The sequence below is a fragment of the Pelodiscus sinensis genome, chromosome 6 (assembly GCF_052426305.1).
Source record: "Pelodiscus sinensis isolate ZL-2025 chromosome 6, ASM5242630v1, whole genome shotgun sequence".
Classification (NCBI taxonomy): Eukaryota; Metazoa; Chordata; order Testudines; family Trionychidae; genus Pelodiscus; species Pelodiscus sinensis.
Window position 1 is genome coordinate 52,910,212 of NC_143057.1, and position 27,412 is coordinate 52,937,623.

The window sequence follows — 27,412 nt, forward strand, 5'->3', positions numbered from 1 at the left end:
GCCCAGTTGTGTTTGTTCAGTATAAGTATTTGAAGCCTAGGTTTTTGGTAGATTGTAGATATTGCTATACCTGCGTTTGAGCCAGTCTTTTCTTCTTTTTTTTGGCTTTGGTAAGCATCTTATCTTGAGCAAAGTGTAATACTATCCGAAGCTGCTAGTGACATAGCAGTTTCGTATTCAGAGAGAAACAAAACTTCACAATATTAATATATCAAGCAGGAATTTTTGTAAACTTCTGACTACCATTGAGAGAGAGCTACATATTAGACCAAGTGAAGGATGTGTAAAATGAAGCATAGATAGGTTAAGACCAAAATGTTCAAAAGTGATATTTTATTTTAGGTACCTCCCAGTTTTGAGTATCTGCTGGTGCCTGGAGGTGCAGGGCTGAGAAACAAAATGTAAAAGGCCTTTCTGGCCACAGCTGTTTATAAGTAACAAGTAACAAACAGAACCAAACCTTTAAAATTCCATCCCTTCGAGGATTAAATTCTTCTTCCCTTTGTACAAGAAGGTAGGCTTATTTTTGCCTGACAGTATTAGACTTTTTCTCACCATTAGTTTTCCCAGCAACTTCATTTCTCCCCTTACCTGTGTCTCTGCTTCCATTAGATGGATTAAAGTCAACAGTGACAGACTTTACCCTCCCCCCACCTGATCCCACTCTACAGGCAGTCCCCGGGTTACGTACAAGATAGGGACTGTAGGTTTGTTCTTAAGTTGAATCTGTATGTAAGTCGGAACTGGCATCCAGATTCAGCCGCTGATGAAACTGACCAGCGGCTGACTACAGGAAGCCCGAGGCAGAGTTGCTCTGCTCCGGGCTTCCTGGAATCAGCCGCTGATCAGTTTCAACAGGCTGAATCTGGATGCCAGTTCTTACATACAGATTCAACTTAAGAACCCCAGGCGCCCCCAAGTCAGCTGCTGCTGAAACTGATCAGCGGCTGATTCTAGGAAGCCCGGGGCAGAGCAACTCTGCCTCGGGCTTCCTGTAGTCAGCGCTGGTCAGTTTCAGCAGCGGCTGACTTGGGGACGCCTGGGGCAGAGCAGCTGGGGTGCTGCTGGGTTGCTCCAGTAGCGCGGCTCCTCGGCGCTACTGGACCAACCCAGCAGCACCCAAGCTGTTCTGCCCCAGGAGTCTTGATTCAGCTGCTGCTGAAACTGACCAGCAGTGGCTGAATCAGGATGCCTGGGGCAGAGCAGCTGGGGTGCTGCCGGGTTGGTCCAGTAGCGCCCAGAGCGGCGCTACGGGACCAACTGGCAGTGCCCCAGCTGCTGTACCACAGGCGTTTGGAGCAAAGCCACGGAGCACGGGAGCAGCGGGACAGCCCAGACGCGCCGCGGCTGTCCCGCTGCCGGCGTCCTCCGAGGCTTTGTTCCCCGTCTCCCTAGTCTGCTGGTTTCCAGCAGACTAGGGAGACGCGGAGCAAACCCCGTTTGTAACTGCGGATCCAACGTAAGGCGGATCCGCGTAACTCGGGGACTGCCTGTACTCTTTTACAGATCTCTTCTATCAGGACAGGAAGCAGTGGCATGAGCAGTGGATTGAACTTAGAGATATGAAAGTGTAAACATGTGCACGGTTAACTGATGAGCCTTGGCTCATCAGTTCATCTTCATGGTTACATGCAGGACCCACTCCCTGTGGCTGCCTGTCTCTATCATGCTTGAACAGTACGTGGGGCAGGCTTTTAAGGCTTTTTCCTGTGATTACTGGTTCTCTTCCTCTCCATCCAGCTGCTGCTTCTGTATCTGAGGGAGCAGGGCAGGTGGCTCCGAGGGAGCCTGTACTCACAGGGAGTTGGCATAAAAGCCAGGGGGAGAGGGGACAGCATCTTTGTGGGAGCTGATAAGTGCGGGGGAACAACTTAAAAGCTGACTCCCCGTGTGCGCCGCCCCTCCCTCCCCGTGTGTAAACATATTACTACTGAAAATTTCATTAGTTACATGTTTACCTAAATAAGTGCATTTTAACATCCCAAGTTAAACTTTCCCTCATCCCTATGGATCCAGTGGAATATATTCACTCTGTTTTTTCAGAGTGCCCTATAACCTTTAGAGCTGTGGATGTCAAGATGCCTTAAAATGGGCACCTAAAAGTGGAGGCACTCAAATCAGAGGTCACTTCTGAATATTGATGTAACTAACTTACCCAAGTCAACACATGGAAAACCAGATACCTGAATTCTGATTGAAAATGCTCTTTTAAAACAAACAAACAAAATAACTAGTTGAAGGCTAGTCTGGAAAGATTTGGTGACTAAAGTGTTGTCAACATGCACTGAAAACTGGTCAAACCTGTTTTTCTGCCTCCTGTTGTTAATATTTCATGGTCACATTGTTAGCACCCCTGTCAACAGAGAGAAAAGCAATGTGGGTAAGCATCCCACAGTGCCTGACGTCCCCTTCAGTCACTGTGTGGGAATGCACAATGTAGCACTATGTATTCTGGGAACATGAAAACTGTCCTGTTAGCCACCTCTTTGCTTCCCAGCCCTCCTGCGCCACTCAGATAACACTCCTTCCTGCAGACTCCAGCATCTGCTGTGAAAAATCACAGATCCCACAGTTCTTTCCCATGTTGTGTTCAATGTACTTAGGATCACGCACTGCAGCAGAGCTACTTACGCAGTTAATAGCAGAGGATGAAGACTCTGATGGGGATGACACTGTGAGTGACAGGGACAGCACCTAACTGGCTTTGCATTGGGCTGTCAGATCAGCTGTGCACAACAGAGCAGCTGTAAAACCAGCACTGAGGTGGAATTGCACTGTCATGCAGATGTGGGATGAAGACTAGTGGCTACAGAACTTTCAGATGCATAAAGCAACCTTCTTAGAGCTGTGTGCTGTGCCGACCCCTGAATGGAGGCAGAGGGACACCCAAATGTGAGCTGCTTCCTTGGTAGATGAGTGTGTTGCCATTGCTTTAGGGAAGCTGGTGAGACTGGATTGCTATTATTCAGTTGCAAATCGGTTTAGAGTGGGGAAGTCTCTACCATCGGGGCTTTCCAAACTGGCAGGGCAATCAATGGCACACACATTCCCATTGTAGTACCACCGCATCTTGCCTCAGTGTACATCAGTTGTAAGGGTTACTTCTCCATGGTGTTTCAAGTGCTTGTGGATCACCGTGGACATTGCACAGACATAAATGCAGGGTGGTCTGGAAAGGTGCATGATGCATGCATCTTCAGGACCAGTGGGCCTGTACAGAAAGATGAATGCTAGGACTTTCTTTCCAGGCCAGAAAACTACAGTAGGGGATGTGGAAATACCCATCGTGGTCCTAGGTGACTTGGTTACCCCTTAGAGCCCTTGCTCATGAAGCCTTACATGGGCACCTGGACAGCCAAAAGGAGCAGTTCAACAGGCTAAGCTGATGCCATATGATGGTTAAAAGCAAGCTGATGAAGGTGTGACTGACAGGCTGGATTTTTGGAGGATCACTTTTGCCCCCGACAGCAAGAGCAACTTCCCAAGCTGCCCACCCGTCCCCACGGCAATACACAGCAACTTACCACCTAGCATGCCTCCACCTCCTCTCCCCTGGCTTCACTGGAGCAACTTACTGCCCTGCAAGGCTGCCAACCTCTCTTCCCCACCCTCACCTGCATAGCAACTTGCCCTGTTTCTTTTCTCTCCCTTCATGCTCCACATACGGTTGCCAAGAGTCCTCACAAACATTGGGACTTGTGAATGATTCCTTGCTCACTGATAGTCACTGGATTGAGCCTAACCTTTCGTCCGCTTCCACCACATCGTTCATAACTTCTGTCTTCAGGATAAGTGTTTCTGACTCTGTGCTATGGGACATGGGGTCCCCACGCAGGATTGCGTCCAGGTCTTTATAAAAATGGCATATTGTGGGTGCAGTACCAAATCGTCTATTTTCCTCCTTTTGGTACACCTGCTGGAGTTGCTTATCTTGGCTCTGCATTGTGGAGTGTCTAGCTCATACCCCTTCTCTCAGAGGGCTTGAGAAATGTGGCCATGTGTCCCAGTTCTGATGGGTCACTCACAGCTGTAGTTGCATCAGTTCTTCACTCTGCACACTGATAGATTCAAAAGCTCTGATCTGGGCTTCTAATACTCTTGTCATCTGAAGAAGTGGGTTGTGCCCACAAAAGCAGGTTGTGCCATCTACATGTTTTGTTAGTCTTTAAGGTGCTCCTAGTCTATTTGTTGTTTTTAAAGTTTTTTTTTCCCAAAGCAGGAGAGTGTTTTGAATGATAGCCATCCCCCACCCCAGTGCCCTGAGAAGATGCCATGAGGACAACTATACAATGAGCCAGACACTAGAAAATGGATTTTTAAAGTTCCTGGGGATTGCAAGTAGAAGATTCTATCTGTGTATATGGCTGCAGATCAACAGAGTTTAAAGTGCTGGCCAGAGTGTCTAATCAGACATTGTGGGGAAACATGCTGGAGGTCAATAAATTTGACAGAAAACCTACTGTCATACACGCATCATGATTGCTGATGGTGAAGGGAGGGCATGAGACAAAAGTCTCGTGAGGAGATGCAAGTTTTTTGTCACCAAAAAGTTTTTTGTGTGGTGCGACTTTTGTTGCATCACAGTATGGGCGCTCTCTGGATTTTGTTGCCAGAAAAGTGTTTTTTTGGCAACAAAACTCGCAAGTGTAGAAAAGGCCTTATCCTGCCTATCTGAGGTCCTTCAATACGTTGGCTCCATAACCTCCTGCATAGTCCCTGCCCTTTTCATTACACAGAATCTATCACTAAAAAGTATAATAGAATTTCCTTGCCTCCTTTTAATACTAACAGAAAGGGGCAATAGAATCCCTGGAGATTAATGGGAACGTGGTGAGACTGGGGGTGGAGGATGGGGGGGACTACAAATTTGAAGACTAGATTAAACTTCCAACAAAGTACAATTGTTCGTTCTGTAGTTCATACCAACTCTAAACATGCACAAAGATTCAGGCCACTATTCCTTTGTTTTGTTCCCTGACTAGAAGAAAATACGTTTTAATTTTATTTTTTTCACAGTTGATGCAAAAATAACTTACACTGAAATACAGCATGCATTAGCTTATTTGTCTGCAAAGAAATATGAAAAGGTTAAGGCTGTGTAACAGCCAAAGTAGTGATGGGATTGTTCTTTGTGCTGGTCCCCATTCATTTAAAAAAATTGTATGGGAAATTGAGAACTATAATGAATTTGGCTGGAGATACTGGATTCTAAGTATATGCTGACAAGTTAAGTATTCCAGATGTACAAATGTAGTATTTAAAGTTATCTCCAAAATTGGCATTGGGGGAAGAGTTATACCCATTTTTCCTTCTGCATGCTTAAAAGCACATGAAAGATTATATAAAACGTCTGCTGCTTTGTTTACAGTACGAAATCTCGTCTTGTCCTAGTTTTGTTGGAGGACTCATTCTAGAACACAGAATGAGAGTAGTTTTAGCCCTTCCTCCCTCAGTTTGCGGGAATGAGTATTTCATAAAGAAAGCACTTCATTCATATGTCCATTTTTTTTAAAAAAAAATGAAACATTTTATTGCTTTTGGGATTTGTCAATCTCTATTTCAATGTTTTTGCCATTCTGACCAAAATTCCCATTTCTCTCACTTGCTCAGGTTTCAGTCTTCTGTGTGCTACATTTCTGCCAGTTCTCCAGATCTTCAGATAGTCCTGTTGCAAAAATAGAGAAGTAAAATGTCTGTAGTTTGTAAAACCAACCCCAAAAAACAAACCACACCCTTTCAGGCTTTCTGAGTATGTGGAAAATATGGCCAAAAAAGTGTACAAATACCCCCCCCCCCTTTTTTTTTTTCATTTGCAAGTTAGGTTTCCTTTAAACCCCTATCCCCATAAATGATTATGTATCCAAGGTATTAGTCTTTCAATTTGAGGACTTTAGGAAGAAGTGACCGTGGTGATGGGAGATGCATATGTTTATTGAAAGTCTTATTACTTTTTCATTATTGGCAATGATTAAAAAATCCATTCATTTGTAGTTTTTCCTGTGTGTGCATCCTCTTGTTCTGCAGAATCTAAGCTTTTATTTTTTTAAAAATGGTTTCCATTCCTTGTGGTTGCAAAGGAAGCCTTCTAAATGTGAAGAGAATACTGTCTTCCTAATTCTGCGGATGGCTCCAGAGTGCACTAATCCTGCTCAGAGCTTTTCAAAGCTACACTAGAGTGAGAACTGACCTGGATCCTGAAAATAATATACTGCTGCTATTCAGAGTCATAGCAGTATGTGGGAAGCAATAAAACAGACAAGAAGCTTGGGCATTCCAGTTTCTGCTGCTCCCTCTGATCACAGCTTAGCTTAAGCTATGTTCAGCAGAAGAGTAGAAACAGGAAGTATTCACTGGGGAAGATGATTAAAAAACAGAGGCCTAGAGAAGAATGAAGTAGTGGAAACCAGTCCACCCACTCTTATAGCAGCCAGAAGATCCTGAAGCTGGAAAAGAGACAGAAAGAAAATGCTCTCTTACAACAGCTAGTGTAATATACTGGATGAAGAGAATATTACCATATTTTGTATCAGAAACCTAACTGGAGGCTGATAAGATGGAATCCCCAGTAGGGATGTTAAGGACTAGTCGACTATCGGATAAGCAAATGCTTATCGTATAGTCAGTTGAGGTCCCTTCCAATTCTAGTATTTTATGATTTTCTCAATTTTTAGGTGGTACATTTCATTCTCTGGTTATCAGAGGTCACAATTTCAAAAACCTTATTCATAAAGTATATGTGGGATATGTTGTGGAGAGAGTTTAGTGTGAGGCTGGTACTGGGTCGGGGGGGGAGAGATTTATGGAATGGAATATATTAGCAAAGAAAATTTGGTACTGAAAGAGTAAAGAAAAGAGTGTAGGAAGGAGAAAACAAAATCTGAGGAAAAATAGAAGGCAACAGTAAGCACACTAAGACAACTCAGGGAAAGACACACCATAAAAGAAAACAGGGGGGAAAGAAAGTGAGAAAAGCAATGCAGCTGGAGTAAATTTTATATATATAAAGCTCATTGGCACTGTTGCAATTAAATACAGCATGCTACAAACATACCATGATTTTATTCCTTTAAATTAAAGATGGGGGCGGTGGGGAGATCGTGTTGTGGTCATGGCAGCACAGATATTTTAAACTCTAGTTTGTGCATTTACTTCTCAGGGATAGAGGATTTGGGAACCCTTTTCAAGCCTTGATTATTACATTTTGCTATTTTAAGTATTTTTACTTTTCATGTACTGATGAATAATGTGTGTGATAGCTATCCCCTGGTAAGGAAAGGCATGTATCACCTGTTCTTGACCTGCTGATTAGGGATGTAACAGTTTGGCTCCTGTTCCCATTGCCCCCTTTGAATTAAGTGTTGCCAGTTGCTAAGCATTGCTCTGTTACAAGCAGAAAAAGAAAAATCTCATGCATGTTTAGCAAACCAAACCATGTCAACAGTGTATTAGAGACGTGTCAGTCTTTATCTCTCAAAGAACTGAACAGCACAGACAGCCACTAAAAGTAAAGGCAGAATCCCTGTTCTTTTAGTTTTGACATTTATATAGTACCTTTTCATCTTTACAAAATATTGCGTTAGAATTGCTTGTTGTTGAAATTTGGTCATCACTTCTGAAACATATGAACTGTCTATCCGCACATTGCAACAGAACTCTGCTGTCTGGGACAGGAAATAATTAAGAATATTAATATGCATTTTAAGATCCAGTAACATTATGGTTGGTGAAAAGGAATGATCTAAATTGAAGGTTGGGCACAACACCAAGATTCACACCCCTTTTCTTATGCAAAATTCACTGATTTTTGTTAATCAGTAGCCAAGACCTAGAAGGCAAGATGCTGCTTGAGTGCAGTGAGAACGAATTGCATTAGTAGTGACTTGGAAAGAAGAGTTCCCTGTAATTGAATTTTCACCATTGCTTCCTTTGCCATTGAAATGTGGGAGCGTCCCATCAAGCAAATGACTCAGCCTACCTTTTACAGATGGGATATAGGGTGCTGTGGTTTCTATTCAGACACCTGAGATCAGCATTCTAACATCTGTAGTTTCATGTATATCTTTTGAAAAAGGTCACATGGAAACTCATTTTAAGGTTGTACAGAAGACTGGAACCAGATTCTAACTGGGATCCTGTCCCTTTCTGATGCTCAGGCAGTATGGAAGGGCCAGACTCTGGCTGCCACAGGGCATTACCCAGGCAAAAGACCTACTGGTGTAAAGCTGGCATAGGCATTTTCTGCCACAGCAGCTGAGGACAGCATAGACTAATCCTCAAAGTCAGGTAGCTGAAACCAGCTTCCTGATGCTGTCTCTGCCTCAAGCCAATCTGAGAGAGAATGGGACTCTTTGGGAAGTTTAAGCAGGTCCATATGCTCTTACACACAAAAAAGCAATTTTGTTTAGTCCAAGAATAAATATTTGTGAAGACAAAGCTGTTCCTTAACACAATGGAAATGCAGTAGCTTCTGAGACAGTCACAACAGATGCAACAAAATATCAGCTCAGCAAAGATCCAGTCTGTTGCTGGAATATACGCTTCATAGCTTGGCATCTAGGTCATGCAGCTGTACATATTTCATATAAGTTACCAGCATGCATGCTGGCTCAGCTGCTAGATTTAAAGCAAGAAAGTAGATGGGGAAGTAAATTAAGACTGTACTCCCAATGCATAAACTATTTTTCTACGTTAACTTACTAAGAAGTGAAATTTATGTAGACAATCCTAGGTAGCTGACATGCTCCAGGTGGCAATGAAGACTCTTTCATTCACTTTGTTTTGGCTCGCAGTACTTCATTTATAAAGACTGGGAGATTTATTTAAAAAACAAACAGTGAAGAGCTAGTATACAATTTAAATAACTTATACTTTTTTCATGGTTAGGCACTTGTACCCCTCAGGCATTCACCTTTGTGACATAAAGCATCTACCACAATGGGCCCAGATTGTACCTGAGAAATCTGTCTGCAGTATAGAATATTAAACAAAAATAACAGGCTCTGCATTTTCCTGGGTGATTGGGAAGAGTAAGAGCATGAGGAGAGTGAAGTTTTGAAGCACAATATGGTATTTTAAGGTGTTTTAATGTATTTAAACAGTATGGAAAATACTATAAAAGATAAGGAAAAATGTTTTGGTGGTTTTATTGGCTTTTTACCTCCACTAGTTTAACAGGCTATACAAGAGGCTAGCATGGGTTCCATCTAGTTGAGGTTAGGATAAGAAAGATCAAATCCAGACTAAGGTCTGATCTCGATTAGCTTTGAATGACTTCAATTGTCAAAGACTAAACATGTTAACTGTGTTTTAAAAACAGCAACCTATTTTGAATCTATGCCATTGTCCTTTTCAAACTTTTTGGGAATAGAAAAAGGATTAACTAAAGGAAAAAGCTAGTGACATGCTATCTACCATCTTACTTGGGAGAAAAAGAAACTGTTGCTGAGAAGTAGAAAGGGAAATATGAAATATTAGCAGGTTGGAAGCTTCATTAAACTTTTTGTGGCAAAAACAGAGACCTACTATGAATGGGCATATAGTGACTTTGTAGGACAGGAACTGCAATTTGTTACAATTGTAGAACTTAGAATGTCAAGTGGGAAGACCAGATTGAGAAATATGGCATGTAGGCAAATACCAAACAGCTGTGGCCTATGCACTAGTAGAGGGATTTTCAAACAATGTAGAGGGAGGGAGAGGTCTGAGAGGGGTGGCTTTTTCCTTGTTTGTTTGGGGGACTGTATACTGGCTTGCCCATGCCCAGCCTCATGCCCAAGTGCAGGATAAACATGTGAAGAGTTTGATCTTGCTACTGCTACTGTCCTCCCAGGCTCTGTTGCTATTGTGGAGCATATCTGGTATTGTGCTGCCATCTTATTTCCAGACAGCTGCCCTGGGAGCCACATAGCTTCAGTGGGACTAACTCCCTATCTCCCTTCCCCCTCGGTCTCTTACGTTCTTCCCTCCCCTAGCATGGCTGTGCAGGTAGTCATCATGACACCAAGCAGGGAGCTTGCGTGTGTGAAGGAAGGGAGGTGGTGTCATCACCCATGGATTGCCATGCAGGCGGCTGGGATTCAGACAGGGTGCATGAGGCTCCTCCCCAATGTGTGTTGGTTGCATTGTTTTTGTTTGTTTGTTAAAGAGCAGTGAAGTTAATATCTTCTGTGAATGTGTGATTATAGGGACTGTGCATTGCAGACCTGTGTAGAACCTAGTGGCTGGAATTAATGGATTGTTACCTGCTCAGTAAGGTTTGTGCTAGGAGGCCCTGGCAAGGCGGACAGGCTGATGTATTGGGAAGCTGTTATGCAGCTGCAGCAGAGTTCCTACTGGCTCAGAGGGGTACCATAATGCTTTATATGGGTATCCTTAGCAGTTTTGTCAAGCACTGTAACAGATTTTAAGTAGTATAGTGGGCTGGTTCTCACTCTAGCCAGGAAAGGGGTTAATGAGCTCATCTGGGCACAACAATCTCTCACATGCTTCTGTGGTCACCAGTAGGAGCCTTCCACCTGAATGATTTGCTCTGTGTCCCAGAGCAGATCAGCACAACATGCAGACTGTCTGAAACTGGCAGCAAGTGAGTTCACAACAGTGGGCAGAAATGGCCCCTGAATTATGGGACATTTCCAGAGGCCAGTTACAACGCAGCAAACAATCGACGTGTCCACGCTAGTACAGCAGCACTGTGGCCACTGTGCAGAAAGCTATACACCTAGGCTACGTCTAGACTGGCATGGTTTTCCAGAATTGCTTTTAATGGAAAAGTTTTCCGTTAAAAGCATTTTCGGAACAGAGCGTCTAGATTGGCATGGACGCTTTTCCGCAAAAGCACTTTTTGCAGAAAAGCGTCTGTGCCAATCTAGACGCGCTTTTCCGCAAAAAAGTCTCGATCGCCATTTTCGCGATTGGGGCTTTCTTGCGGAAAACAAATCTGAGCTGTCTACACTGGCCCTTTTGCACAAAAGCTTTGTGCAAAAGGGACTTTTGCCTGAATGGGAGCAGAATAGTATTTCCGCAAGAAGCCCTGATTTCTTACAGTAGGAAGTCAGTGCTTTTGCGGAAATTTAAGTGGCCAGTGTAGACAGCTGGCAAGTTTTTCGGGAAAAACGGCTGATTTTCTGGAAAAACTGGCCAGTCTAGACACAGACCTGTTGTCAAAGGTGGTTGATCTGGAGCACAGCAACTGTGAAGTTAGTGCATGGGAAGCGTCTTGCCAGTGTGGACACCTCAGGCGTTACAGTGCTGGGAACTGATTTACAGTGCTGTGACTTGCTAATGGAAACAAGGCCTAACTTTTAGTCTGGATCTCCACAGTTTTCTGTACTTCCTCAGATGAAGGCTACACAAGGGATTGTTTCTGCTGCCTTTATGATCCTGGAAACCTTTAAAATGTTTTCTTCTAAACTTCTGACCAGGTGAATAACCGCTTGAATTTGGCCACACCTAAGTTTAAGGTGTTGGCCTTCTTCCTTTGGGGAGAACCTGTTTATCAACTCCTCCTCCTCAACATACATTTTAGATTAGTTAGAATTTCAGCACATCTGCATAATTTTGTGGGTTGACCATACATACATTATGCACAGATACTAATGATCAGGTGAGTTACTATTTTTCCAAATGAATATTATGTGATACCTTTATAGATACAGATCATAACAGTAGTGAGTTTGGGTACATATGAGATTAGGTCAGCTGAAAGTCATTACTAAATTATTAGGGAGACTTTTATATTCTGGCGCAGAGATTCTCTTAGGGCAGTGTTTCTCAAAGTGGTCCGTGGACCCACCCTGAGAGAGCTGCTACCAGGCAGCTCCAGTTTGTTTACTTACCAGCCACAGAGCCTCGCGGCTTTTGTTGGCTGTGGATGGCTATTTGCAGCCAAGGGGTGTCATGGGAAGCAGCATGGCTCAGATCTTGCTGCTTCCCACACCTCAAACTTACGTGTGGCCCACACCTCAAACTTAGGTGTGGCTAAATTCAAGTGGCCACTGTGAAAAACACTGTCTTAAGATCACAAACTGCATTGACTTTCCCTGCTTGTGCAGCTGCAAAGGAATCCTTTGAAAGCAGTGAGTTTCTCACACATAGACTTAACATTCTGGAAAAAATCCACACTCTACTTGATTTTTAGTTCAATGACGTATCGAAACACATTTCACAGAATTCACAGAAAAACAACTTGGACAAGAAACATTTTGTTTTATGAATGTCAGCAATAATTTTAAATTCAGCTTTTCAAGGAGCTTTTCCAATTTTGACTTGTCTTTTGTCAGCTGGTATTTCTGTAGTCCACCCAGGCTAAGCCTACTCCATATTAGTTAAGCCTATTCCATGTGTTGAGGATGATCAAGAGAAGCCACTTTGATTCATTTCTCAAACCTGTGTGGTAGGGCTGGAGAAGATAGGTCCCCAAACATTCCTTGGGGGGCCTGTCATCCACCCAAGAAGGCCAGATGAAAGTAGCAAACCAAATCAAATGCCTTCTTTCTTCTCTCCTCCTCACCAGATGAGAAAATCTACTGCTATCCTCTCCAATTGGCAGCTATTGCCTCTCAAAGAAAGAAAAGTCAGAGATGGCTGTTTCGCGTCAGCGTGAAGTTGTACGATCTGCACTTCTCTTTCACCACTAATCATATTTAAGAACAAATACCTGCAACCTTAACAGAAAAGTGAAATATCAGGAGTATAAAATCACACAAAGCAAAATGAAGAAATTTTATTCAAAAAAATTTCATGGCACAATGTCCTTTCCCCCCCCCCCCCCCCCCACACTGCTCTAACAAATAGAAATACACACTGACTCTACTGATTTTAATTTCTCTTTTTTTCTTTCAACAATTCATTGGATATTTGGTATTTTGGCTTTTCACAAAATTAAGTTGGTTTAGAACTTTGCCTAATCACTTTGGAATCCACTGATTAAGAAAGCAGTACCCAGAAGGGCTTTTATCCAGGTCTTGCTCTCAGCAATCTTCAGTTGCAAACAAAATGTAATTCTCTGGAAAGTCCAAAGTAGCTCACCTGCAAGCTTTTCAGAGAAGCCATTTATAACAAATACACAACAAAAATAAAAAACATTTGCATGCAGCTGTAAGTAGGGTGCAGCACTTCCCCTGAGATGTTCCCAATATAGTCTGAATACCTGAGTGTTTTTCTATTGTATAGTCTCCATCCCCTCTAACGCTATATTATTCAGTGCTCTCATTCTGCTGGTAAAGCAGAATGTGTTTTGAAAAAGAAGCTGCTAAGAGAACATCCAAAATGTGTACCTCTGTCATTTACGTGAGCTATGTTCGACTAAGAATTCTAGCACTGAAACTTTTTGATATAATTTGTAAACACAGATAATAATCAGATTTTAATTTTGTATTATGTGTTTATAGAGTTCTAAAATCCTAAAGATAAGTAAGCAGGTAAAAAGCAAGGCAAACTTAGCATTTATCCTTAAATATTTTATCAGTTTAGAAAATATTAGGGTAAAATACCCATTTTATGAATATGCTGTTCTATTAATAGATCCAAGTCACAATAAAACGTTCAGTACCGAGACTTGAAGTCTTATTCTGGAATTGCTGACCTCAGTCTTGTTTTTTTCACACCTTTTCCCAGAGCATCATTACCAAAACATTTTTCTAGAAAATAGTTGATATTTCACTTTTCTGTTTGGTGAGTAATCCATGCTGAAATCTTGTGCCAAGGGAGCCGGTTCAATCCACCCAAAGTTTTGGTTTCACTGGAAAATTTAGATATTTCAAGCCAAAAGTAATTACACAGATCAACTGGTTTGACTGACTGCAGAAAAGAGGCCACAGAATTTCACCTAGTAATTCCTGCAGAGGAGGGAATTATTTTCCCCTGCTACATAAATGAACAATTGCAAGCACAGTAACTTGTGACTGAACTGGAGCAGTCTTTTTAGAAAGCAAGCTCATCTTCATTTAAAAACTTCCAGTGATGTAATCTGTTCTAAGGATGAGCTACCTTTACGGTGTAAGCCAAAGATGCTGAGACCAAGAGTGATGTCTGCTTAATGGGTTCAATCTAGGGATGTTAAATATCGGTTAATTGAATAGTCGATCAACCCCATGAATTCTTATTGGTTACTCAACTATTCTATATTCCCGGGGGTGAGGCCAGCAGCCAGTGCACTCAAGTTCCACTCCTGAGGAGCCCCCTCCACTCCACGCTGCTGCTTCTGAGTCAGAGGTGCCAGGCAGGAGCTGGTCTCTGAGGGGAACCAGTTTATAAAACAGCTCCCCTTGCAGACCGGCTGCTTGCCTCCCTACTTTGCTGCCTCTGATACAGGCGGGGTGGCAGCAGCCCCTGTCGGGAGGGGAGCAGGTCTGAGCTCCCGGACCCAACACGAACCACAACTGAGCTGGGCTGCCTGCCCACCTGGCTCGTGATATGCTTTAAATGCAGAGCCATAGCAGGGGTAGATCCCAGACCCAGCGCAGTCCAGGACTGAACCGGGCTGCCTGCGCACCTGGCTCCTAATACACTTCAATTGCAGAGTCTCAGCAGGGGTAGGTCCTGGACCTGGTGCAAGCTGGGACTGAGCCGGGCTGCTGGCCAGCCTGCTAACATATTTACTGATGGGGGGGGGAGGGGAGGTGTGTAGTCTATAGGATTAACCGATAAGCTTTTGCTTATCAGTTAATCGACTACGTTATTATGTCCCTAGTTCAGTCCCACCTGCCTATGACCTGGTTCTGTCGGCTTTACAACTGTTAGTGTTTTTCATTTGAATCGTTCTCTCTAACTTCCAGCAACTGGATTTGTTAGGCCATTATTTGCTAGATGAAAGGGCCCCATAAAATCAGATCCTTTCTTCCTATGTAGGCATCTTTAGATCATGATAGTCACCTCTTAGCTTTTTTCAAAGAAAAGTCCCTGCCGCCCTTATCCAATGGGGAATTCTTCACCTGAACCGGGCCAGAAGACAAATAGAAGTCAAAAGGTAGAGATTCTTATTCAGTAACTTATTTTTATCAGTGTGTGATTATCTAGGCAAACTAGTTAGGAGACCCCTCAAAGGATCAGCATGTAAAGCCAAGTCTCTGGCAAATCTCTTTGGCTTCCTCCTTGACCATTTCAATATGGTTATATTCTCAACAAGTTATTTATCTTGTAATCCTGTCTCATGTAGACAGCTGTTTGAGAACTGAGAAAATGATACACGTGTACAGCAGCTATTGTCATTTCAATTTCCCAGAAGACATTATTAGAAGAGTCTCTTGAAACGCAGTAGTACAATCCAATGAAAGAGGAGAGCTGTGGATACTCAACACTCAGATGACTGTGCCTTTTGTTAAGCATTTAAATACCTTGCTTTTTGTATCCACCTTTGGAGCTATTGGCCTGAATGCTGAAGAATTGACTATTAAGGAGAATTGTATGTCTATCTTTTATTTTATTAAATTTAAGCTTTGTCAGCCTTTTTGGGAGCCCTGTGACTCATGCTGTATGACCCAGTATATTTTGAGAACAAGCAGTTCTTTTTATTCATGCAGATGTGTGTCTGAAGCAATGATAAGTTCCTTTTTATTATTATCAAATGTAGAAATACTGTTGTAGTAAATGCTGACTTCCTGTATGCCGGGCTGTGAACAAACTGCTTGTTATCATTGTCACTGTGCCTTTTGAGGGGGAGAGGGGAGAAGGAAGTGCTGTTTCTACATTAATTGAGATCAAATTGGTGCTGGTTTTTAGACAATCTGGATAAAATTCTCCATTGTAATCTTAGTACCCATAGAAAGAGCAAAGTTGACATTGACCGTGCAGCTGAGATTTTTAACCTGGCAGTAGGAATTTGCCCCTTAGAAACCAAAGTCAAAACTCCCATTAACCTCAATGAGAACAGGGATGGGGGTTGCTGACTTCAAATTTCTTTAAATGTGCTCCGCATCCTTTGGGAGGTATGTATCACTGTAGGGGATGCAGACCCACCATTTCACTGTATCTAATCTTTCAGTGGCACCTGGTTACTTTACTGGATTTAAAACATGTTTTTGCTCTTGGTTTGAACTCTCTCTAAAACGCTCATCGCCACAGTTTCACTACTGCTGAAGTTATTGTAGAGTCCATACAGCAAGGGAGCACAGAGCTGGATTTTATGTAATCTCTTACACGATCAGCCAAACTGTTAGCTGAATTTTTAGTGCAGGTCACTCGTTTAGTATGGAGACATGGTAGCCAATTGTGGCATTCCCCCACAATACAAATAGGTTTTTAAAATGTGGTATCTGCCTCATGGTTGGTACAAGTAACCTGTGGCAGAGTCTGCGTTTAGCTCAGAGATTTTAAGGGTTTGTTAGTTTTTCTACTTTGTAAATACATATGCACTCCAGATTTTAAAATACTCAAGGTCCCTTCCAGTTCTAGTATTCTATGATTTTGACACACAATATAGTATGGCAACCAAATGAAGACAGTTTACTTGATTCATCTAGTTGAGAGCTAGTACGTGCCACCTGAGGTTAGGTGATGAAACTCTAATTTTAAAATTATTAGTATTTGTATTACAGTGTACAACATTATTGGGCTAAGTACCATATAAACATAACACTAGATAGTTCCTTCCCTTTATCATCTAAAGCAGACAAGTGACTACAATACATTAAGGCTATGTCTAGACTGGCATGATTTTCCGGAAATGCTTTTAACGGAAAAGTTTTCCGTTAAAAGCATTTTCAGAAAAGAGCGTCTAGATTGGCATGGACACTTTTCCGCAAAAGCACTTTTGTGGAAAAGCGTTCGTGGCCAGTCTAGACGCGCTTTAGTGCAAAAAAGCCCCGATCACCATTTTTGCAATCGGGGCTTTTTTGCGCGAAACAAATCTGAGCTGTCTACATTGGCCCTTTTGTGCAAAAGGGACTTTTGCCCGAATGGGAGCAGCATAGTATTTCCGCAAAAAGCACTGATTTCTTACAGTAGGAAGTCAGTGCTTTTGCAGAAATTCAAGCGGCCAGTGTAGACAGCTGGCAAGTTTTTTCCAGAAAAGCGGCTGATTTTCCGGAAAACCTGGTCAGTCTAGACACAGCCTAACAGGGAGCAAATGACAACATTGAGCTGATTTGGGGCAGTAGGATATGAAGTATTCTCAGAACACTGACAGTGATATCCTGATCCCATGGAAATCAGTAGCATACATCCCTTGGACTTCAGTAGAGCCAAGATTTTATTTCAACTGCCTAACTATTGTAGGTATTTTCTAGGTTGTCATTGGAGATTTGAAGGAAGACAAGGGGTGATCTTGTGCATTTTTCCAGGGAGCTTTTCCTTAGGAGCAGCAGAGGAAGAGGTTGCAGTAGTTGAAATGCAGCATAATGAGGGTTTGAATGGAAACTTCAATTGGGTGGATGTAGAGGCTGATCTTAGACATGGAATATAAGGCAAGATATTCACAGAGAAAGGAAAATGTCCTAACACTACTCAGATTGTGGGCCCGAGTGTCAGGGAAAAAGGTGGTGGTGTCTACAAGGATGGAAAAAAGAGGCATGGCAGGAGGGAATGAGCAGCTCAGTATAGGGCATTGTGCCAGTGATGACCATTTAGAGTAGTAATATGAAAATTTAATGTCAACTCAGACTATGTTAAATTGGTGGAACAAATGCCTGGCACCTCACCTTTCCTCTCCCCTCAGCCCTCTGTGCTCAGGGGAGGGCTATAAGGAGAGTTGTTGGAGACACCAGAGGAGATGTATGCTTGGGGAAGGTGGGGGTCCCTGCCTACCTTCTGAGGGATGGATTGTTCACCAGGCTGGGAAACTTTTGTTTGTTCCTCTTTTTGCTTGTGTTACCTTTCTTGGGTTGTGCTTGATTAAAAAAATGCTTTGCTGCTGAGCATATCTCACTGCCTGTTGCTGGGTCTCGTTTCTGCTCAGTTACCCTTCTGGTTTAGTGTTGATTTCTCAACCATGGGACTTTTAAAAAGTGGTTCATTTTTTATTTAGGTGAATAACCAGCTGCAGTAAGCAACATTGAGGTACCAATTTCCCTTCAACTTGAAATAGACTTTGGCATTACATAAGTCTGGCACATTGTATTGTGTCTTGGGAAGCAATTATTTAAAAAACAAAAATAGTGTTTTTGCTAATGGAAGCCTTTGTGGAAAACCATAAGTAAATACCGATCTATTTAAACAGGTCAAATGCTATTCCTGATAAATACATATATATGGCTAAATAGCTGTTTTAAAAAGAGGTTATAAGAATAAACAAAGTCAGAGGAAAAACTGCTTAGTGGGCATCAACACTAGTTTGGGCTAGGGATGTTAAAATGCATTTATTTGTGTAAACGTGTAACTGCTGAATTTTTTCAGAAGTTACACGTTTACGTGCGGGGGATGGAAGGCAGGAGCCACCACTTCTGGGGGATGTTGACTTTTAAGCTAGCTCCCTGCCAGCACTGGTTCCCATTTGCCACCTCTGCACTGCTGCCTTTGATACAGAAACAGCAGTGCAGGTGGCAGATGGCTCCCCATGAGCACTGACTCCTGCCTGCCCCTCCATCCATATACTACTGCCTCTGTGAGAGGCAGCAGCATGGGGGAGGGCAGGTGGCTCCGTGGGAGCTGGTATGTGTGTGGACCCAACTTAAAAACTGGCTTCCCACATGTACTGGCTCCTGCCTGCCTCTCCCACCCCACCCACCCAACTGCCCTGTGCGGTTTCCTCTGTGGGAGGCAGGGTGGAGTAGGCAGCTCTGTGGGAGCCAGCATGTACCTGGAGCCAGTTTAAAAGCCACCTCCAACTGTTCACCCCAACCTACCCACCCTGATACTCCGCTTGTTGCCTCTGTAACTGAGAGGTTTAAATGATGAACCCAGGTTCATTGGTTAACTGTGTGCTCTGATACATGTTTTTTGCAAAATTAAGGCCAAATCATACCCTGTATAGAAAAAAACAAAACAAACCAGTGCTAGGGCCCATAAACTGGTAATACTCTGTATTTAGAAATGAATGGAGAAGTTAATTCCGCCTCTCATATGTAGAATAGCCAGGCTGGCTGGAAACACAGCTGAGGGAATGTTTTACACAGTGGAGCACCATTCAAGGTGATGACAGTGTTGTTTTCATGATGGCTCTTTCCGTATTGGTAGAAGAGGGCAGTTTAGTGGAGAGAGATCACCATTGGCCCCCACCTATGTATCCTCTAAAACGGCAGACTCTCAAACCTGTGGAGTTGCAAGGGAAAGACTTGATGCTACTATTCCCCTGCTCTCCATGCTTTTTTGTTTTCAATATATTTACATGAACCATTGTTTAGTTTAGATTTGAAATTCTCATGAAATACGTAAGTATTATCACTCTCTCCCTCTTAGAGGGAATGTTTGAGGTACAAGGTTGCTAAGTGACAAGCTGAAGGTTACACAGCAGGTTTGGGGGCACTTCCAGGTGTGAAATACTAACATTTTTAAAGGCACAGCACCATAATTCAAATCAGAAGGCTAAGCTAAAAACAAGAAGGCGACATTATTCTGCCCTAACCCATCTTCTCCAGAACAAAAACAGAAGCAAATACATGTCTCTTCACTGACCAAAAATCATCACTTTATTTCAGAAATTTTCCACTTCCAATTTTAATTGAGAAATTCTAAGCAGGGTTTGGAGAAATGAAGCACAAAGCAATTTGTCTCCATAAAAAAATGCCTCCCCATCTTTCTCTTCTCTATTTTCTGGTTTTAAAAGGGTGTTAATTTACACCAGTTATCCAGTGAACACACATGGTAACTTTTTCTGCATAGCAACAAAAAATATCCAATCAGTCTGCATGTGGAATTTCCTTTGAATGGAAGTTCCATCATAGAGCAGCAGCAAAATTCAGCATTGTGTATGTGTAAACACAGCACAAAATAAATGTATCCATTTAATGCATATAAATACCAGCTACTTCCTCTTTTTTTTTTTTTTTTTGTATTACTGTTGCATGTAGAGGCACCAAACTGAGAATATAAACTTTTTTGGAGGCTCCCCCCCCCAAAAAAAATCTAAATAAACGGGTTGTCTGTTTCTCCCCCCTCTCTGTCTGCCTCCAAGTTCTGTGCCCTTTCTACTCTTCCCCTCTGTTAATTGTGAATTCTCTACATATACGTATTAGAATGTTACATTTTGATTAATAGGCTAATCGAGTAGTTGATGGCATTTCCATCAACTAGACAATAAGACAATAACTAGACTACATGTAATTTAATAATGTACCTTGCTTGCCCTGCCAAACAAAAATTCCATTTCTTCAAAAGCCAGACCAAACCTGAGCATACACAACCATACTGTAAAAAGGCAGAGGGCTACAATTAGCCTGTTTTTCTTCCAAACTCTCTTACACCAATTGGACAGTACTTCTGAAAATTACAGGCATGAACCACTGCCATAATTTGTTCAAAGATTGTGATAGGGAGGACATGAGGGGAAAATCCCCTTTTTGATGAATTTCAAAGGCCATTCTCCATATATTGCACTGTAAATCTAACATCAACATGTTCTGATGAGATTGAGATTTGCAGATGATAGTTCATTCACATCCTGACCAATGTTAAAGTAGTGGCACTTGAGAATGGAAAAGAATAAAATTCGACTGTGGTCCTACAATGAGCAGTGCAAGGGCTCAGTGCAGAGATGACCGCAAGATCTGGGCCAAACAGAGAAACATTATAAATGTAGTTTTTTTAACTGTGGGTTTATTATGGTATAAAAGTGACTTGCGTGTGTGTGTGTGGGGGGGGGGGGGTTAAAGCCTTTCTCTTGTGACAAACTAAACTGGAAGGAACGTCACTTGTACCAGAGTTAGTGTCTTCATAGTCAGAGAGGTGAGATAGATAGCTTTATAGCTATATCAGGTTAAATTTACACATTGTTCTACCAAAAATCTTTCCTGTGTCATCAAAGTCTAAATTTATATGGCATAGAAAGCTACTTTGAAATAATTGCTAGAGACACATAGTTAGGCTAATTCAAGTCCTAAATAGTAGTATTGTGAATAGAGCAGGTATGTATAGCATTATAGACTTCATAGATGTTGTGGCATTTACTCTTTGGAGTAATTGTTAGCTCATTTAACTGAATATCTGAGGATCAATGGGCGTTTTTGCTTTGGAGGAGAAAACCAAATCTGATGATAGTTCCAATTCAATTTTATTTCATGGCATTGTTAGCTTTTGTAGCAGAATTCAGTAACTGAAAAGACTTTTAACGTGACCTCTAATTACTCATAAGTTGTCATTTTAACACTGTACCTGGGAAGAAGAAGAAAATCAGAAATTATTTGGGGCTGTGTTGTTCAAGAAGCAACTTTGAGCTGAAAAGTCATTGTAATTCTGGTTATTTTACAAAGATCCCAAGTGCGAGGGGTACCGGAACAATTTTATAATGGGTGTACTGAGAGCCATTGAACCAAACTCTAAATCTTGCATAGAATGGAAATCACTTCAAACCATGAGGTGTGACAGTACTCCTAGTTCCAGCACATAGGCCAAACACATTTGCTTTGAAGAAAAATCCTTTCTAGAGAAAATAATTCTTTATTTGACTTACAAAAATGTGATCAACTGAGGAACAGCAGTTAGTATGATTAATCGTGATGACTGATGTTACCTAAGGAGAGTCAAGAAAATACTTGGCTTAAGAACCATTTGTCTTGTGAAAATGTATGAGATGTCTAGGTGGTGGTGTTTGATTCATTTTTTTCCCCGTTATTTCCTGATCCCTTCTAAGGTAAATGTTGTCAACCAAAATGGAGTCCTCTTAGTCATTTATGTACATAGTAGAAGTCATCCACAATAATAGCTGTGATATTGCACATCATCCTCAGTAGCGCTTCACAGTTGTGTTCACTTTCCAAAATAATGCTATGAAACACTTTTTTGATCACTTATTTCAGTTTACACCAAAAGCTATTACTTTTCCCTTACCACCACCACCACCAGCACTTGGCCAGTGTAACTGATCAGCTAAGAAACATGGCACTATTTCTGCCCTCAGACTAGGTGATTCCCAAACCCAAAGAGTTTTGGAGATGGCCCCATGACCACTTTAATCTCAGATGTAAAGGCACAAAGACATACTTAGTTTTTTTTCAGAATCTTATATAATTGGGCCAAACTGTTCTGTTCAGGTGCAGTTCTCTCGGAGATGAGAACATCTTAGAATTGGTATTCTTTTCAGTGAAGTAGGATGGGGCCCCTTGCATTGGGTGGAACTTGGCATTGGATGAAGGCAGCCTGGATACATTAAATATTATTTTACCCACTTTAAATCTAATGGAAAATTCTGAAAAACATTATTTCACATTTTTCCATCTAAAATACATTTTTACATGTTTTGTGTGCGTAAAACATATTTAAAATTTTCCAACCTCCTTTTTCCAGTGGGGGAGGGGGAAGTAAAAATGAATGTCTTTGTGCCCTACAGCCACTCCCCAAATTCAAAACGGAGGAGAATTGTCCAAAAGAGAAAAAAAGACAGTCTGACTGAATCTGTGTGAGAATTTGTTTTAGTTGACTAGATTGATATTTGAACAGTTGTTATTAGACGATACACTGCCCACATTGTGTCATCCTACTGACCCTTATCTGCACAAAGGGAGGGAGTGTGTTTTGGTGGTGATAGTGGAAAGCAGTTGGTTACACTGTCCAGCCAGTGTGTCAGCATGCTACTGCAGATAAACACTTTTTTCACCCAGGTATTTCTGGAAGCTCCCTGTATCCATGAGTATCTAGAAGGCAGATCAGTATATTTGCTTTCCTAATTGCAGAGGGAGAGAGCTCTGATCTGTTTGGAGATGGGTACATGAGGATAACTACTATACTCCTCTAGATATTGCTTCTGAAGTCTCCCAGAATGGTAAATCTTGGCAACTCCAACAGCAGGCATGGCAGTAGCTCCATTAGCTCTGATAAAAAGCGAGCAGCGTACATCCTTCTAGGAGGCCCACAGGTTCTGTCTCTGGACCTGTACATGAGATGGATGAATTTGACCGAATTCATTGTCAGGTTTGGGGCTGTTCTGTATGCAAGGCTGACAACGTGACCAGTCCACTTCTCTTCACTCTCTCTGTGCTTGTGATCTACCAAGTGACCTGCAGGAGGGAACTCTGCCAATACAGGCAGTCCCCAGGTTACATACAAGATAGGGACTGTAGGTTTGTTCTTAAGTTGAATTTGTATGTAAGTCGGAACTGGCGTCCAGATTCAGCCGCTGCTGAAACTGACCAGCAGCTGACTACAGGAAGCCCGAGGCAGAGTTGCTCTGCCCCGGGCTTCCTGGAATCAGCCGCTGATCAGTTTCAACAGCGGCTGAATCTGGACGCCTGGGACAGAGCAGCTGGGGCGCTGCCGGGTAGGTCCCCGCAGCGCCGCACCTGAGCGCTGCGGGGACCAACCCTGCGGCAGCACCCCAGCTGCTCTACCCCAGGTGTCCCCAAGTCAGCCGCTGCTGAAACTGATCAGCGGCTGATTCCAGGAAGCCCGGGGCAGAGCAACTCTGCCTCGGGCTTCCTGTAGTCAGCCGCTGGTCAGTTTCAGCTGCGGCTGACTTGGGGATGCCTGGGGCAGAGCAGCTGGGGTGCTGCCGGGTTGGTCCAGTAGCGCCGAGGAGCGGCGCTGTGGGACCAACCCGGCAGTGCCCCAGCTGCTCTACCCCAGGCGTTGCCGGCGAGAAAAGCCTGGTTTGCTGGGGGGGGGGGGGGGGCGCACTAGCTGCGAGCCACCCTCCCAGCAGACCAGGGAGACGCGGGTGGCTGGACCGCCGAGACGCGCCGTGGTCCTGCCCGCGTCCTCCGTGGCTTTTCTCCGTGTCTCCTTGGTCTGCTGGGGGAGGGGGTTCCCCCCCCCAGCAGACCAGGGAGACTTGGAGCAGTTTTTCTCGCCCCGGAGGATGCGGGCGGCGGGACCACGTCGCATCTGGGCGTCCCGCCGCTCCCGTCCTCCGGGGCGAGAAAAGCCCCGTTCGTAACTGCGGATCCGACATAAGTCGGATCCGCGTAACTCGGGGACTGCCTGTACAGTACTGTACTGTGGGAGTTCTCTAACCATTGCTCACTGTCACAAGTCTGGCACTTCAGCTGTGATCAGCTCATGAAAACTGAGAAAATAACATGATTGCTGTTTCACTGATCTGTGGGAATGTGAATTGTAGATGGCGGACCATCATAGAAACAGGTATACTGGAGGTAAAAGGAGCAGGTAGAAAGTGCCCCTTATTTGATCCCTGCAGGGAAATGGATTTTTTTGTACTGTATTCTCCAGTGACTACTGGGTGAGAAATCCTGCGCATTTGGAGTACTTGAATCCAGATTTTGTTGTTGTGCTGGATTCTGAGAGCAGAACAGATTTTTCCTAACCGCTACAAATATTAGCTTAAACATTGACACAATGCAAAAGGATTTTGAGTTGGCAGAATGAGAGTGAGGCCTATGAGCAGTATGTACAGGGTTGGCAATTGCCGGAGGTTAGGGAGATGGGCTAAGCCATGTAATTTAATTCCTACTGGTTGGAATGGGTGATAGAAGTAACACTTGACTATTGAGCTCTATGTCTGGCATTTAGAAAGGGACAGTATAGGAAAATAACAGCAGCAAGGAGCAGTCATCCCCCCTCCTTTTAACTTCCACAGGGAAGGACAGAGATGGCTGTCACAGTTCCAGACAATTGTACCTGTACTCCCTCTGTGGTCCTTAATGGGCCCATCCAAAAGCTGCTCAGCCATAGGTGGCAGGTAATATAGGCAAGGGGAAAAAACACAAGGGTGGCCCCACCCATGCTCTGGCCCGCTGGGAAGGCTGGGACCACATAGGGGACTGGAGCAGGGCTGGGATTGCACAGCTGTTCTTGGGAGCAGGGGGAACTGGGGCTACCTAGCACTGGTGGGATGTTAGGCACTAGCCTTGGGCAGGGGCTAGTGGCTATAATGGAGGGGGCACAAGGCAGAGGTCAGCAGTCACAATGGGGGCTGTGCTCGGGTGGTGGCAGAAGGGGTGGGGCTGAGGTTTGCCTCCAAGCCAGCAGTGCATCCTCCTCCCATGTCCTGAGTCGTCATCTTTCTTAGGTAGAGACATGTCTTTTTCTCTGGTGTTCAGGACTGCAGTTCCCTGCTTATACTACAATATCCCCAGCAACCCAGGTGGCCTAAAAGCATATGTTCTCTGCTTTCTCGTAAGGGGCTATTCATATCTGTAGTTGCCAGCAGGATACTACCTTAGAATCAAGCACACTTATTTGTAAGGTAAAAGTATTCTAAAGAAAATGGATTAAAAATAATAAAAGTTCCTGGATGTGTGCTAAAAGCTTTCAACAGCCTTATAGCAATGAAGCAAGCCAAAATTCATCCAGGAAGGATTGGGGCCTCCCTTTGACAGAAGGTTGTGTCTATTTGCTGGATCAGAAAGCAGGCCCTAAATCACTTTAAACCCAGGTGAAGTTGGGGTTGTGTTTTGTTTTTTGTTTTTTGTTTTTGGTCAGTCTTTGGGAAAAATCCAGTTTGAGCTACAGGTTGAACCTCCCTAGTTTAGCACATTCTGGTCAGCAACATCCGTAGTCTGGCGTGATTTTAGTTAGCCGGATATCTACTTTTTAGAGGTGTGGCCAAGTTTCCCATGATCCCATAAAGTTTGTTTACAGTTACTTGTCCTGGCTCTGTGTTCTGGGCCGTTGTTTAGCTCTAATTTACCCCTAAATGTCTTCTACAAGCCCAGTAAGCAGTGGAGGCATTGGTAATGCTGCTAGATAATGTTGATTTCCTGTGGTTTGGCAGATTCTCTAGTTCAGCACCGGTCAGGTCCTGAGGCTGCTAGACTAGAAAGATTCAACCTGTAGTATATGTGAGCCTGTCCAGGTGGTGGTCCTTCTCCCGAGGAGTTAGTATGAAATAATTCCTGATCACTGTTCATAGTTCTTAGAGGAGCTGTGGTCATGGTCCCCATGGAATTGCATATAATCCCTGACCTGCAGTGATATATAAACTTAACATGGTAAACTCTCCCAATGGAGTTGCAGGAATTTGCCATATCTGTTACAATGGTCACTAGAGCTGTTTGACCCAGCCTTTATATGCTGGACACTGGAGAAAGCTGCAACACAGAGAAATTCCTCCCGTGACGTGAGAAAGGAGACATCCTTTTGGATACATCTGATCATTGCCTTTTCCTGCATGGTGTTGTAATGTTGCACATGCTTCAGAACAACTATGATAGGTACACTTAGTATAAAATAATAAATCTATTAATAAACAAATGTTACAAGTGTGGTCCGTACAGAAATACTGTGATGGGAAAACAAGTGAAAGCAGATGTGGTTTTGTTTGATAGGTTTTCTTTTGTCATCATCAGTGGCACAAGTTTGGGCTATTGACATGCAAGCCACATCTAGGGAGAGCCAGAGGACTTACGCAATTGCCTTGAGACCTTCATAGCCCAAGATATTTATTATGAAATGAAAACAAGGTACTTGAAGGTACTGAAATGAGAGAGCTGGCTTTATATCACAGGCAGTTCAGACGGAGTATTTTAGTGCGGTAGTTTATACATAAATAATTAACATAGAAAAAAATCCCCATATCACACTATAATGGGATTATACCCTGCATTTTAAATTTTATTTTGTGATTAGGATGCAGCACTGACTGATAACTGCTGGTCTTGTCATAGCTGTCTTCAGCATTTCCTCCAGACCGACTCACGTGAAGGGGCAGTACTCACAGCTAGAGCTTTGGCACTAAAGAATCATGTGCCTTGATGGGAAGTGCTGCAGGAACTCATGACTGGGGGGAGTGGAGAGCGAAGCAGCTGCCTGGGGATAAGGTCTGGGCACAGACAAGACTGGTATTAGCAGTGATGATATATTTTTATTATTATTCTTAATAGGAACTGCAGTTGTTCGCCCTTTGTACTGATATTTAACCCCACTACCCCACCACCACCACCATGTTTATCCAGTATACTTGCAGTAGGGATTCTTAGAAATGTGAGCTTCTGAATTTTGGCCTCTTTCATTATGGTGTAAAGTAGCGCTCAGACATGATGAACGTTGTATTTGGATAACCTTTGAACGAACATTGAACTTCATTCAGGGTTTATCAGTTATGACAGAGTCAACATGTTGAAACTCTTCCATTGAACTGTCCTTAGCAAAGTGAGGGAGGGCACTTAAATAAAGAAACTTCAGTTTTCACTTAAAATGCAAGATTCATTTTGCCGCTTACTTCATCATCAAATGGACACCTAGTGTCCTAGTTCCAGATCAATTGGCTGTTTACCTCAGGAAAGACAAAAGAGGATGAGGTCACAGCTCATGTTTCCTCCAGTTTTTCCCATCCATGTGCGGAATAAATTGTATGTGCACTGCAGCATATGCAGATGTTCACCAACAGTAGAAACGCATGCTGGTGGCTGTGGGCACTCTGCTAATCAGTTGG

General features: G+C 43.1%; 1 protein-coding gene and 1 long non-coding RNA gene across 5 annotated transcripts in view; one reads left to right on the forward strand and one right to left on the reverse strand.

Annotated features, from left to right (window-relative positions):
• The window catches only part of MARCHF3 (membrane associated ring-CH-type finger 3), a 137,839-nt gene that overhangs the window by 41,612 nt on the left and 68,815 nt on the right, over positions 1-27,412 (forward strand). The window lies entirely within an intron of this gene.
• The window catches only part of LOC112546944 (uncharacterized), a 90,248-nt gene continuing 68,374 nt past the window's right edge, over positions 5,539-27,412 (reverse strand). The window contains exon 3 of one of the 2 annotated variants that reach the window (XR_003090674.3): positions 5,539-5,665. This is a non-coding gene — a long non-coding RNA (uncharacterized LOC112546944). Of the gene's footprint in view, positions 5,666-26,455; positions 26,801-27,412 lie in introns of those variants that run through there. The other variant, XR_003090673.3, reaches the window with a different exon arrangement.